We start from the raw sequence: 15,436 nt of genomic DNA, 5'->3' as shown, positions 1-15,436 counted from the left end.
CCGCTGTATGTACAAGGCAGAATTCAAACTTCTGACACTTACTTAAGCGGACTAATGAGCTAACCACTAGACCAACTCAACTTGGTTTTCTCTTTTTATATTTTGCACAAATGTTCCAAAGGTCCTTGGCACTCCGTGCTAACATTCTTTTTGTCAAAAAAAAAAAAAGAAAGTTCAGAAAGAAACCTTTATGCATTTATCCCAAGACGTCCAACAAATTCACGGTTTGTTTAAGGGAATAAAGCTTAAAGGTCTCATGTGAACGAAAAGAAAAAAAAGGCTTAAAGGTCTCTGTAACACATCGTTTTTTTATTTGTCCCATCCATTTTTGTGCTGTCTATTACTATAGAATATGGACTGGGCCAGCTCAAATTTTGCTTAAGCCCAAATCCAACTGAGAGGAAGAGTACGAATATACGTTGGTGATCGAAAACTTGGGGAGAGGTATTCTATTCTAGATACTAAATTTATTCGGAAATATAGAATACGATATATTATAGGGAGGAATCTTAAATCTAGCTATTTAATATGGTGAAAAGCTGCAATCTTATTGCACTAGTATATATAGGTGTTCAAATCCAAATCAATCTAAATTAAATCGTTTATTTAATTTAATTCAAATTAAAAATTGATTCAAACCACACTAATTTAGATTTGATTGGATTTTATTTTTTATAAACCGCTAGATCAAAACGAATTTTGGATCTATTTTTCATAACTGATCCAATTCAATCCAAACTGCACAATGTGCTATAATATTATTTTATTATTATATTTACAATTATACTTATACTATGTTTAATTTGTTATATATTTTTATATTATTCATGTATTATTAATATTTAATTAATATTTTATGTTTAAAATGTTATTTATTTATTTATTTTAATTAACCTATAATTTTATTTTTATTGTTATGTTATCGTTGATTTTTTAAGATATTATTGAGACTTATTATCTCATTGTTGATTATTGAAAATTTGATGTTGAGACTAATTATATGTATTTAATTTTTTTGTTTACAAAACCGCAAATTCAATCCAATCCAAACCGCTTAAAATTGGATGGGATCAGATCGAATTTTTTAAAAACATCGTCCAATCCAAACTGTACCGCGAGTAAAATTAGTGTTCGAATCGGATGAATTTTTGATTCAAAATCGATTCAAACCGCATTGCGAACACCCCTCTACATAAGTATCTTATTATATCATATAATCTCATTAAAAACTGTTGTAAAATAAATAAATAAATAAGGAAGAGGTAATATAAAATAAGAAAATATAATTAGATAACAATATTCACTACAATTACTATCTCAATATAATAGAGATGATTAATATATTTACTAATATTATATATAAAGAATAAGAGAGAGGAGTATTTAAAATACTTGTAAAATAAAGAAAGATAGAGAATATAAAAGAGAGAGAACGTTGTTATTATTGTTGTATCAAAAGCCTCAGCCAATGCTTCTATTTATACATGTGCAAGGCTCCATTTTTTCAAATGTTGGAAAACATGCACCGTTTATTCTTTAATGTTTGTACTTCCCAATAGTACTTGAAAAGAAGAATAAATAATGCTGAGTAGACACTGAATAGACATCCATATTGTAACACTCCCCTTGGATGTCCATTTAGGATTATTGCCTCGTTAAAATCTTACTAAAAAAAAATCCAGTGGGAAAAAACTTTAGTGAAGGAAAAACAGTACAATATCCTTTAGTGATGGGGACTGCCTCATTAGAGGGTCTCCAGACGCTCAACAAGGTGCCTCTCGACCTGCATATGAAAAATAACAAAATATATATGGAATGAGAACCGGAGGTTCTCAACATGGTAAAGGTGTCCGCATATTTAATATAAAAGGTCCCAAAAAAGTCAGAGGCATTCCTAGAACTCCAACACTCAGATTTTAGCCTAAAGATTCAACTAAACCAGAAATTAGGTAAGTTATCTAAGATATTCAAGTTTCAAATCTAACTTTAACTTAACACTTCACTTTATGTCTCTTCCAATTCTCCGAATCACCGGTGGAACACCCCTCTCATACCTTTGCCAAGAGGGTGTCTCTCATAAAATATACACATACAATTCAAGTAAGGAAAACACAAATAGAGGAGCGATTACAACAAGTAGAGCAAGTAGTAGATAAGCAGAACTAAATAGTTAGGCAAACCAAAATAATGCACACTCAAGCAAAACATACAGATACATATGATGCATGCCTGCTCTATGGCTAATGAGCTCATATGTCGGTTATACAGCAAACTCGACATGTCCTGGTAGCTAACCATTGGACAGTCCATCTGTACGCGCATCCCTAAGCTCAATAATATCCATGGGAAAAATCCCAGGCTCATCCATGGGGAGAGACAAAACCCCAAGCTCAAATTCATATATATATGCATGCCTATGGGGGAACCCAAGAAGTTAAAGTATCCGGTCACATCTTACGTATAGAGGGTCAATAATTCGTCCCAATTTTTGCAAGTCTCATATGCTTTTAAATTCATTCTCATCATCATTTCAGATCTCATTGAATCTCAAATTCATCATCAATACTATCATCATTCCTCATTATCACACTTCACATTCCGTTCATCTATAATTTAAACTCAAAACATAATTCTTTTTGTTTTAAATAAATCAAACTTAAAACATATAATCCTTAAAACCAAATTTTTTTCTAAATAATCATTTCAAATGAAGCTTCTTTTTTTTAATAAAAATTTCAGCATTATCTTTAAAACTCGAACTTCTGCCATCTTTTAAGGGTCCCAACCACCAAACCAAATACCTCCCAGTCATTCAAATCATTTCCAGCATCGAATTATTTCAAAATCAAACTAATTTTTAATATTAAGTCTTTCCTAAAAATCAACCCACTCCAATAACAAATCGTTCATAAAATCAAATCACATATCATATGCCATTTTCACAGTCCATCAATAATTCATTCAGTTCATCCCTATCTTAAGGTCTTCTAGCCTAAGTTTTCATGAGACATTAAACATTAACTATAAGAAACCGAAACCATACCTTAGTTGATTCCTTTCTAAGCTCGAAACACCTCAAAAACCTCTCTTTTCACAAGTTTCAAGCTTCCAAACGTCAATTCCTCAAACTTAATCACTCATATTTCGTTTCAAACCGCCCAATTGAACTCCAAATAAACAAGACCACAATCTAATTCAAACAATATCACCATAATCATCATAGGGTTCACTAATTCAATGATTCACAAAGGTTTAACAGATTCTTACCTTACCCACGGATCTATTGGACAAAACCCAGTGATTATTCGCTGCTAGAGTTCACCTAAACCATCAAAATCATTCAATTTCTCAATACCAAAATTCTAAAATCACGAAATTGAGGGGAAAGAAATGCTAATTTCTTACCACTTTGTTCAGATAGAATTGAAGAGAATTCCGAGATGAACACATAGCCACTGACGACTCGTCAATCGAAACTCCGGATCGAAAATTACGTGAAATTAAAATTGGAACGAGGGTTACGATATTCGAAGCTCTTCTCCTATCATTTAGTGCATTCTCATTGATGGTTTCAGTGGCTAAGAGAACGGGGGGTTGAATCTTAGCCCCCTTTTTCGGTGCTAACACTTGCTGAACTTCAGAGAAGACTTTTCTGTTTTTGCTCGTCTCTTGACACGAGCAACTTTGTTTTGTCTCGTCCCTTGCCACGAGACTTTTTGTTTTGTCTCGTCACTTGGCACGAGATAATTCTGGTTTTTGCTCCTATGTAGTGGAAAATAGAAATGGAGTAGAAAGAGAAGAAGATTGCACCCAGATATATCCTGGTTCAGCTGCTAAGTGCAGTGCAGCCTACATCCAGTCTCCATCACAAACATGATGGAATTTCACTATAATCAATCTGATTACAACTTGTAAAGTGCTAACCCAACTTACAAGGAGATTCCCACAGAATCATGATACACAACATAGATGAACAAAGAAACTCTAAGACATCTATGGCTTTTTCTTTTAATTTTGCACTCTCTGCCTTTTTCCGCTCTATGGCTTTTTCATACAAACCTCACTTGTTTGCCTTTTTCCATGAGACTCAAGACATGACAAAATTAAACAGAAAAATTACAAAACAGAATACATTGAAGGAGAAGAGAAAAACTGTTAGCTCAGGTAGCTTTGAGAACTCTGTGCCTTGCACTCTCAAATTTTCTCCTTGCTTCAAACAGTGGTTGTTCCCCCTTTTTAAAGAAGAGGAAAGCCTCCACACTTGAAGCCAAAACCGAACCAACTTCTTCCTCCTTCAACAAACACAGAACCGGTTCGACCACTCAGAGAGAGAAGAGATAACCATGCATTAACCAACATGCAATTACCTCTAGTCCTTTCTTGATCATCACCCTTCATCAATCCGGGCTCTCCATCCTTGGCTTCCTCTCCAAGATGGATTTCTGGCCCTTGATGCCTCATGATGATGATGACTTCATCTGCTTCAATCTATGCCTTCAACCATCACTTCGCCACTCTAGCTACTCCCTGTGGTGGTTGAGCAGAATCAAAGACAAGCCATGCTTCAAGAATCTCCTCTAGCTGGCCGAATCTTCTTCTTCCATTTTTGAGCATGAAAGGCCCAAGATAGCCTCACCAAATCTAACCACATTTGGTAAGTATCTTAGCCACAGCTCACTTTTATTTTAGTGTGTTTTCTTGCCATCATTAGCTTGATGGTCTTAGACGCATGCAACATCTTCCTTTCGGTGTTGAAGAACATTTCTTCCGTTGTTTCCTGGACAAGGACCGAAGAAAGAAGAAGAAAGAGATGAGAGAGAATGAAAAGAATCTGAAGAAAAGCAAAGCAAAGTGGTTAAGCAAATTAATTGGGAATAGCTTGCTTTTACTTCCCTAACATAGAGTGGCGTGTTTGACATAATAGCCATCAATCAATTCAGCTGAATTTTCTCTCTCATGTTCCCCATGCATTATTTAACAATGTAATAGATTTTGAAATCCATCACTTTGTTAGAGGCTTGGTTCCGTTGGAAGCACTATGCTTTCATTTTTCCTTTGTTTCGGACCAAGAATGGAACCTATTCTCTTAATATAATTTGGGCTTGTGACATTATGATCAAAGCTGGCCCATTTGGTCAACATTTGCTTTCCTGATAAAATTGATTTCGGATCAAGCATGGAAAGCATTTGTTTGGGCTTGCAACAATTTATTCTGGCCCAATTATAACTAGCTTTAATTACAAACACAAAGCTGAATCAATAATGCAACAGTTGGGCTTTGTTAATTTTCTTTTGTTTCGGCCCAGCACAAAATCTGCACAACAAAATTATTAATTAGGCAATTATAAATTAAGATCAAATTAATAATTTTGTAATTAAACATTTTAATAATGTTTGTTCATCATCAAAATTAAATAAGAGTTTTCCAAACTCATCAATCTCCCCCTTGATGACAAACATTATTAAAATTGAAATGGAAAGAAATTTAAAGATTGAGTAAGGAATACTCCCTTTGATTTTGAAATTCTCCCCCTTTCTAAATGTCACATAGCTCCCCCTTGATGTATGCTTATTTTACCAAGGGAAGCACTAACCTGTAACATTTAAAATCAAGCTTCAAGTAACAATGTTATTTAGCAAATTTTATAATGCTAAATGCTTGATTTATGAGCAATTTTAATTGATAATCAAAACTCATTTGATATCATAAACTGATTTACTGCTCAAACATTTCATATAACAAAAGGCTATCCAAATATTTTTCAAATATTTTCCTGTTTAGGACATCAGAGCAAAACAATATGATGAAAAATATTTGAAGAATAAAACAAGGCAGTTTTGATATTTTACACAATTAAAGGAACTGCCAAAAATAAATTTTCAATCCAACAAGTTTATCAATGATGAATCAATCAGCCAAGCATCAAAATAAATCAATCATTATAAACCTAATGCCAAATAAACTAATCATGATAAACTAAAAAATGCAGTTCAAACAGTAATGATCATAGTAAAACAAATGCAATAACAACATGCATTCTTTAAACAAGGGTGATGATGAATTTTCAAAATTGAAAATTTCAACCCCTATTGCCCTGTTTTTCCAGCCCCTGTTTCGTTCCAATTTCAATTTTGGAACCTAAATTTCCTCCCCCTTTTGTCATCAAAGGGGTACCTGCAAACAGATTTTATTTATGAAACAAAATACGCAAAATATAACCAATATCCAAAATAATCAAGTGTTTAACAGAGTATCACAGGACAAAAGTATCCATATAATCAATCAAAAGTTCAAACAGGAGTCAAATAACACCAGAATTCACATAAGACATCAGATAGATTCTACTCCTGATTCAGAATTGGCATTCTTGTCACCAGCTCCTTCTCCCTTTATGAGTGAAAACTTATTCTCAACATCTTCATTTGTTAGATCAACTTTAAAATATTCAAAGATGCAGGTGAGAAACATTCCATATGAAAGATTAGGCCTTTTTGAACTCTTGACAGATTTCCACATGTGCCTTATCATAAGGTATGTGGTGGACGAAATTGTGATCACTATTCTTTGAGTTGTACTCATTGTAAAATTATGGAATTTAGAAATTGGCACGAGTGGACACAACTCCGTTCAACTAACCAGCAAGTGTACTGGGTCGTCCAAGTAATAAACCTTACGTGAGTAAGGGTCAATCCCACAGAGATTGTTGGTATGAAGCAAGCTATGGTCACCTTGTAAATCTCAGTTAGGCAGATTAAATAGTTTTGGGTTTCGAAAATTAATAAATAAATAGAAAATAAAAAGGATAGAAATACTTATGTAAATCAATAGTAGGAATTTCAGATAAGCGAATGGAGACACTGTATGGCTCAAGGACGCCTACTTTCCTACTGCTTCAACTCAATCCTTCTTACTCCTTTCCATGGCAAGCTGTGTATAGGGGTTCACCATCAGTGGTGGCTACTTTCAATCCTCTCGGGAAAATGATCCTCTGCGGCTGTCACTCGCATGGCTAATCGTCTGGAGGCATCACCCATGGTTGATGGCTACATCCCATCCTTGCAGTGAAAACTACGCTCACGCGCTCTGTCACAGCACGGCTAATCACTGGTTGGTTCCCGCTCCTACTGGAATAGAATCCCTTGATTCTTTTGCGTCTGTCACTAACGCCCAACACTTGCGAGTTTGAAGTACGTCACAGTCATTCATTACCGGAATCCTACTCGGAATACCACAGACAAGGTTAGACTTTCCGGATTCCCAGGATCCTACTCGGAATACCACATACAAGGTGAGACTTTCCGGATCCTCATAAATGCCGCCATCTATCTAGCTTATACCACGAAGATTCTGTTGGGGAATCTAAGAGATACACATTCAAGCTCTGTTGCATGTAGAACGGAAGTAGTTGTCAATCACGTGCGTTCATAAGTGAGAATGATAATGAGGGTTACTTAATCATCACATTCATCATGTTCTTGGGTACGAATGAATATCTTGGAATAAGAATAAGAGAGATTTGAATAAAAGAAAATAGAATTGCATTAATACTTGAGGTACAGCAGAGCTCCACACCCTTAATCTATGGTGTGCAGAAACTCCACCGTTGAAAATACATAAGCAAAAGGTTCAGGCATGGCTGAATGGCCAGCCCCCATGTGGTCACAAGACCGAATGATCAAAGACTCCTAAAACAATAGTTAATTGTTCTATTTATAATAAACTAGCTCCTAGGGTTTACATGAGTGGGTAATTGATGCATAAATCCACTTCCGGGGCCCACTTGGTGTATGTTTGGGCTGAGCTTGATCTATCCACGAGCTGAGGCTTCTCTTGGAGTTGAACTCCGAGTTATGACGTGTTTTGGGCGTTCAACTCCGGATCATGACGTTTTTCTGGCGTTTAACTCCAGACAGCAGCATGTACTTGGCGTTCAACGCCAAGTTACGTCGTCAATCTCCGAATAAAGTATGAACTATTATATATTGCTGGAAAGCCCTGGATGTCTAATTTCCAACGCCGTTGAGAACGCGCCAATTGGAGTTCTGTGGCTCCAGAAAATCCATTTCGAGTGCAGGGAGGTCAGATTCCAACAGCATCAGCAGTCCTTTTGTCAGCCTTCTTCAGAGTTTTGCTCAAGTCCCTCAATTTCAGCCAGAATTTACCTGAAATCACAGAAAAACACACAAACTCATAGTAAATTCCAGAAATGTGAATTTAACATAAAAACTAATGAAAACATACCTAAAAGTAGCTTAAACTTACTAAAAACTATCTAAAAACAATGCCAAAAAGCGTATAAATTATCCGCTCATCAGTATGCAAATGATATTTGAGATGAAGTAACAAGAGCAAAAAGGACAAGAAAGTCAGACACTGTTACCCGATGGCGTGGACCACTTTGTGGTATGAGAACATGAGATATGATATTGTAAAGAAGAATTGTCTTATCTGGACCAAGTTCTTTGAGAGTTGGTGCTGTACCATCCATTTTGGAGAGACCTTCGCAGGTGTGATTTAAAGCCATCTGGTAGGTGATTCCAACCTGTAAATCCCATTTCTTAGACATGAATGCTCTTGGTCCTTCTTCTTTGTAACCTAGAGCCATTCCAATGGTTCCAGTATCAAGAGTGATATGACTCTTCTTCACATATGAGTGGATTGTGCCATCAATAAGTCTCATGTTGGCGTAGAACTCACGGACTAAACATGGGTAAACTGGCTTCCGGATGTGAAGCAGAGGAGTCCATTGAAGATTATCAAACAGAGAGGAGACATTGATCCCTTTGATGGAGAGTGAGTCTAGGCTGACTAGAAAAGTAGCACAGAGATCGCGTTCTTTCAGAACTTCATTGTGGAATTCATGGGAAGCACATGAGTCGAACCTAGATGGATCATAGTGAGAATGTGGCTTATGAAACCTTTTCTTGTAATCCCATGACTCCAAATTTGCTGGCTCCTTGGTGTCATTCAAGGCAATCCCTTTAAGCTTCTGAGTGCTCTTTTCGGGTGTGTCCTTTTTGTTCATGATAATGAGAGTGAAAGAGTAGGAGATGAAAGAGTGAATGGAACCGAATTGTGTGAGAGAGGATGGATGGAATAAATGTTGAATGAAAGGAGAATATGAGATAGTTAATGCACAAGGTGGGTGATTAATGACCAGGGTGGTTTCCAAGAGTTTGAAAAGATGGTTTCCTTAAATCAATGGATTAGTTGAAAAAGAAGGATTTGATTTGACCTATGCTTCTTCCAAAAGATATGATAAGACAATCAAGAGATTTTGTGGATTTATTTTTCAAACAAAATGGGAAACTAACAAAACTGCTATGGTGGGGTCATGGAATTTTGGTGGGGCCCATAAAAATTTGAATTCTGCGTTGCCTCCCCCTTGACCACAGCTCTTCCATTGTGCCATTTATTTTCATCTCGTCCAAACCTACGAGCAAAAACTGAACAGAGTCAACTATTCATAGATTTTCAATGAAACTTAAATCAAACATTCCCAAACTTTTTCTCAATGTACAGAATCTGTCTTCATAGAGAGGTTTTGTAAAAATATCAGCAATTTGGTCTTCAGATTTTACAAATTAAATATCAATAGTACCCTTTTGTACATGTTCTCTAATAAAGTGATATTTTATCTCAATGTGCTTAGTTCTTGAGTGCAGAACAGGATTTTTTGAAATGTTTATAGCACTCATATTATCACAAAATAAGGGTATACTATTGATTTTTAATTTGTAATCTTCCAATTGTGTTTTTAACCAAATTAATTGTGAGCAACAAGCAGATGCGAAAACATATTCGGCTTCAGCAGTGGATAGAGCCTCTGTGGCTTGTTTCTTGCTTGACCACATGTTGAGTGAGCTTCCAAGGAAGCAACACATGCCTGAGGTGCTCCTCCTATCCACTCGATCTCCCGCATAATCTGCATCACAAAAACCTACTGCACAAAAGTCATCAGATTTAGGATACCATAATCCATAATTACAAGTTCCCTTAATGTATCTAATGATGCGTTTAACAGCCGTAAGGTGGGATTCTTTTGGATGGGATTGAAACCTTGAACATACACCCACACTTTGGACTATATCCGGTCTAGAGGAGGTAAGGTACATGAGTGAACCTATCATTCCTCTATACCTTGTTTCGTCCACATCTTGGCCATCATCATCTTTTTCAAGTTTAGTATTGGGATGCATAGGAGTGCCCATTGATTTGGAATTTTCTAGGCCAAACTTTTTGATAAGTTCTTTTGCATACTTTCCTTGGTGAATAAAAGTACCACTAGGAGTTTACTTAATTTGGAGGCCAAGAAAGAAAGTAAGCTCTCCCATTAAACTCATCTCAAACTCACTAGTCATGAGTTTTCCAAACTCTTCACACAAAGAAACATTGGCCGAACCAAATACAATGTCATCAACATAAACTTGAACAAGAAGGATATCATCATTAGATGCTTTAATGAATAAGGTAGTGTCGGTGGTTCCCCTTTGAAAATGATTTTCCAACAAGAAGGCACTAAGCCTTTCATACCAAGCTCTTGGAGCTTGTCTAAGACTATAAAGAGCCTTAGTTAATTTAAAAACATGATTTGGAAATTCTTTATGTTCAAAACCGGGGGGTTGAGCCACATACACTTCCCTATCAATAAAACCATTAAGGAAGGCACACTTAACATCCATTTGAAACATTTTGAAACCCTTATGGGCAGCATAGGCAAGAAGCAACCTAATTGCTTCCATTCTAGCTACCGGAGCAAAAGACTCATCAAAATCAATACCTTCTTCTTGATCGTAACCTTGGGCCACTAATCTAGCCTTGTTACGAACAACTTGTCCATCCTCACCAAGTTTATTTTTAAAAACACACTTAGTACCCGTTACCTTCTTACCATCCGGATGAGGTACTAGTGTCCAAACCTTATTCTTGTCAAATTGAGCAAGCTCCTCTTGCATTGATTTGACCCATGATGGATCCTCAAGAGCTTGTTTGACATTGTTGGGCTCTATTTGTGACAAGAGAGCAAGATTGCTAGGTTCGGTTTGCCTTTTGGTGGAGGATCTTGTGGTTACACCTTGAGAGGGATCACCAATGATGAAGTCATGAGGATAGCCCCTCATGGACTTCCATTCTCTAGGCTTTCGGACAGGTGTTGAGCTTTGATGAACTTCTGGTGGTCTCACTGTTTCAGTTTCTCGTCCCTGCTCAGGAGACAAATCGAAAGTTTCTCCTTCAATCTGACGAGATAAAACTGGACTGGCAGATTCTTCATTCTGGACAGATTTGGGATTTTCTTTGCTTGTTCTAGCTCCTTCTTCATCTGAATCATTATCTATCACAGTACTGGGAATTAAGTTAGAATCACAGAAGGTAACATGTATGGATTCCTCTATTGTCCTATGCTCCTTGAGATAAACTCTATAAGCCTTGCTTGTGGTGGAATATCCAACAAACATTCCTTCATAGGATTTTGGATCAAATTTTCCAAGGTTTTCCTTATTGTTAAGTACAAAGCATTTGCATCCAAAAACATGAAAGTACTTAAGATTTGGAGGGGTTCCTTTCCATAGCTCATAAGGAGTTTTCTTTAACCCTTTTCTAATGATTGTTCTATTCAAAATATAACATGCTGTGTTCACAGCTTCAGCCCATAAAAATTTAGGAATTTCATTCTCACATAGCATGGCCCTAGTCATTTCTTGAAGGCTTCGATTCCTTCTTTCAACCACCCCATTTTGTTGGGGTGTTCTAGGGCATGAAAAATTATGAGAAATCCCTAAGTCATCACAGAATTTTTCAAAGTCTTGATTTTCAAATTCTCTTCCATGATCACTTCTCAAATGGGCAATTTTCAAATCCTTTTCATTTTGAATTTTCTTGCAAAGGGTGGAAAAAGCATAAAACGCATCATTCTTATGAGCAAGGAAAAGTACCCAACCGAATCTAGAGTAATCATCAACCACAATAAGACCATAATATTTACCTCCCAAACTTTGAGTTCTAGTAGGACCAAAAAGATCAATATGTAACATTTCCAATGGCCTTTTGGTTGAGATTCCATCTTTTAATTTAAAAGAGGATTTTACTTGTTTGCCCAATTGGCAAGCATCACAAGTAAGATCCTTATCAAACTTGATGTTTGGAATTCCTCTAACCAAATTCTTTTTGACTAGCTTAGAAATTTGGTACATGCTAGCATGTCCCAACTTTCTATGCCAAAGCCATTTTTCAGATTCAAAAGATGTAAAGCATGTTACATTTTGTTCCTTTAAATCCTCAAGAGTTAATCCATACACATTGTTGCATCTCTTGGCTTCAAATAAAATATCCCCAGTTTTCTCACAAACAACCAAACAAACAAACTTCTTAAAAATAACCTCAAAACCTAAATCACATAATTGACTAACACTAAGTAAATTATGTTTCAAACCATTTACAAGAAGCACATCATTTATACAAGAAGAAAAGTTTTTACCAACTTTCCCAACAGCCACTATTTTTCCTTTTGCATCATCTCCAAAAGTGACAAGTCCTCCATCATATTCATCAAGTTTTATGAAGAAGGTTGTCTTTCCGGTCATATGCCTAGAGCATCCGCTATCCATGTACCACATATTTTCTTTTTTCTTGGATGCTAGGCAGACCTGATCTATCTCATTTGCCATGAGACAGGGCTGTGATTTAGTCTCAGACTCTTCATCATCATCATCTGAGTCATTTTCCAAATCTTCCCATGTGGTCATCAGTCCCTTCTTCTTCACTCTTTTCGACTTCTCTTCCTTTTTCAACTTGGGACAATTAGATTTGAAATGACCCATTTCCTTGCAATTGTAACAAGTTACTTTGCTAAGGTCTTTCTTCATCTTCCTTGAGCCGCTGCCTTTGCCTTTGAGCTTCACCATTTTCCTGAATTTTTTTGCAAATAACACAAACTCATTTTCAGAAGAGTTATCACTGGATTCATCATTTAGAGGGTTAGTCATAGAAGAAAAAGCAATTCCTTTCTTTTTTGAATCTTTTTTCAAATAGGAGTTTTCAAAAGCAAGAAGATTTCCTCTCAAATCATCAAGTGTCATGGAATCTAAATTACTACTCTCAGAAATAATTAAAGCTTTTGTTTTCCACTCTTTTGTGAGACATCTCAACACTCTTCTCACTAGCACAGATTCTGAATGTGTGATTCCAAGAGCATCTAAGCCAACAGTGATGATATTGAACCGTTCGAACAGTTCATCAATGGACTCTCCTTCCTTCATTGCAAACATTTCATATTCCCTGTTTAACATGTCTGTCCGAGTCTTCTTTACAATGGTAGTTCCTTCATGAGTGATTTGCAACTTGTCCCAGATTTCCTTTGCCGTTGTGCATCATGATACTCGTCGGTATTCCTCAAAGCTGATAGCACAGTTGAGCAGATTGGTTGCCTTGGCATTTAACTCCACCGTCTTCCTATCTTCCTCGGTCCAGCTTGCTTCTAGTTTAAGAGAGATAACTCCTTGAGCATTTGTGGTAGTTGGAAATTTAGGACCTTCCAAGATGATCTTCCAAAGCCTGTAATCCACGGCTTGTACAAATATCTTCATTCTCTCCTTCCAATAGGTATAATTTTTCCCATTGAAGAGGGGAGGTCTGTTGCTTGATTGACCTTCAGCCAGATTGTATGACAACATATTTGCGCCACTGTTTTCTGCCATGAGGATCTTTACTCCAAGCTGCAAAGCTTGATCTCTTTGAGACCAAGCTCTGATACCAATTGATGATTTCAGTGGCTAAGAGAAGGGGGGTTGAATCTTAGCCCCCTTTTTCGGTGCTAACACTTGCTGAACTTCAGAGAAGACTTTTCTGTTTTTGCTCGTCTCTTGACACGAGCAACTTTGTTTTGTCTCGTCCCTTGCCACGAGACTTTTTGTTTTGTTTCGTCACTTGGCACGAGATAATTCTAGTTTTTGCTCCTGTGTAGTGGAAAACAGAAATGGAGTAGAAAGAGAAGAAGATTGCACCCAGATATATCCTGGTTCAGCTGCTAAGTGCAGTGCAGCCTACATCCAGTCTCCATCACAAACATGATGGAATTTCACTATAATCAATCTGATTACAACTTGTAAAGTGCTAACCCAACTTACAAGGGGATTCCCACAGAATCATGATACACAACATAGATGAACAAAGGAACTCTAAGACATCTATGGCTTTTTCTTTTAATTTTGCACTCTCTGCCTTTTTCCGCTCTATGGCTTTTTCATACAAACCTCACTTGTTTGCCTTTTTCCATGAGACTCAAGACATGACAAAATTAAACAGAAAAATTACAAAACAGAATACATTGAAGGAGAAGAGAAAAACTGTTAGCACAGGTAGCTCTGAGAACTCTGTGCCTTGCATTCTCAAATTTTCTCCTTGCTTCAAACAGTGGTTGTTCCCCCTTTTTAAAGAAGAGGAAAGCCTCCACACTTGAAGCCAAAACCGAACCAACTTCTTCCTCCTTCAACAAACACAGAACCGGTTCGGCCACTCAGAGATAGAAGAGATAACCATGCATTAACCAACATGCAATTACCTCTAGTCCTTTCTTGATCATCACCCTTCATCAATCCGGGCTCTCCATCCTTGGCTTCCTCTCCAAGATGGATTTCTGGCCCTTGATGCCTCATGATGATGATGACTTCATCTGCTTCAATCTCTGCCTTCAACCATCACTTTGCCACTCTAGGTACTCCATGTGGTGGTTGAGCAGAATCAAAGACAAGCCATGCTTCAAGAATCTCCTCTAGCTGGCCGAATCTTCTTCTTCCATTTTTGAGCATGAAAGGCCCAAGATAGCCTCACCAAATCTAACCACATTTGGTAAGTATCTTAGCCACAGCTCACTTTTATTTTAGTGTGTTTTCTTGTCATCATTAGCTTGATGGTCTTAGACGCATGCAACATCTTCCTTTCGGTGTTGAAGAACATTTCTTCCGTTGTTTCCTGGACAAGGACCGAAGAAAGAAGAAGAAAGAGATGAGAGAGAATGAAAAGAATCTGAAGAAAAGCAAAGCAAAGTGGTTAAGCAAATTAATTGGGAATAGCTTGCTTTTACTTCCCTAACATAGAGTGGCGTGTTTGACATAATAGCCATCAATCAATTCAGCTGAATTTTCTCTCTCATGTTCCCCATGCATTATTTAATAATGTAATAGATTTTGAAATCCATCATTTTGTTAGAGGCTTGGTTCCGTTGGAAGCACTATGCTTTCATTTTTCCTTTGTTTCGGACCAAGAATGGAACCTATTCTCTTAATATAATTTGGGCTTGTGACATTATGATCAAAGCTGGCCCATTTGGTCAACATTTGCTTTCCTGATAAAATTGATTTCGGATCAAGCATGGAAAGCATTTGTTTGGGCTTGCAACAATTTATTCTGGCCCAATTATAACTAGCTTTAATTACAAAC

Source organism: Arachis hypogaea, chromosome 9 (genome assembly GCF_003086295.3).
Source record: "Arachis hypogaea cultivar Tifrunner chromosome 9, arahy.Tifrunner.gnm2.J5K5, whole genome shotgun sequence".
In the NCBI taxonomy this organism is placed as follows: domain Eukaryota; kingdom Viridiplantae; phylum Streptophyta; class Magnoliopsida; order Fabales; family Fabaceae; genus Arachis; species Arachis hypogaea.
The sequence above is the reverse complement of the archived record's forward strand: the minus strand, read 5'-3'. Positions refer to the sequence as shown.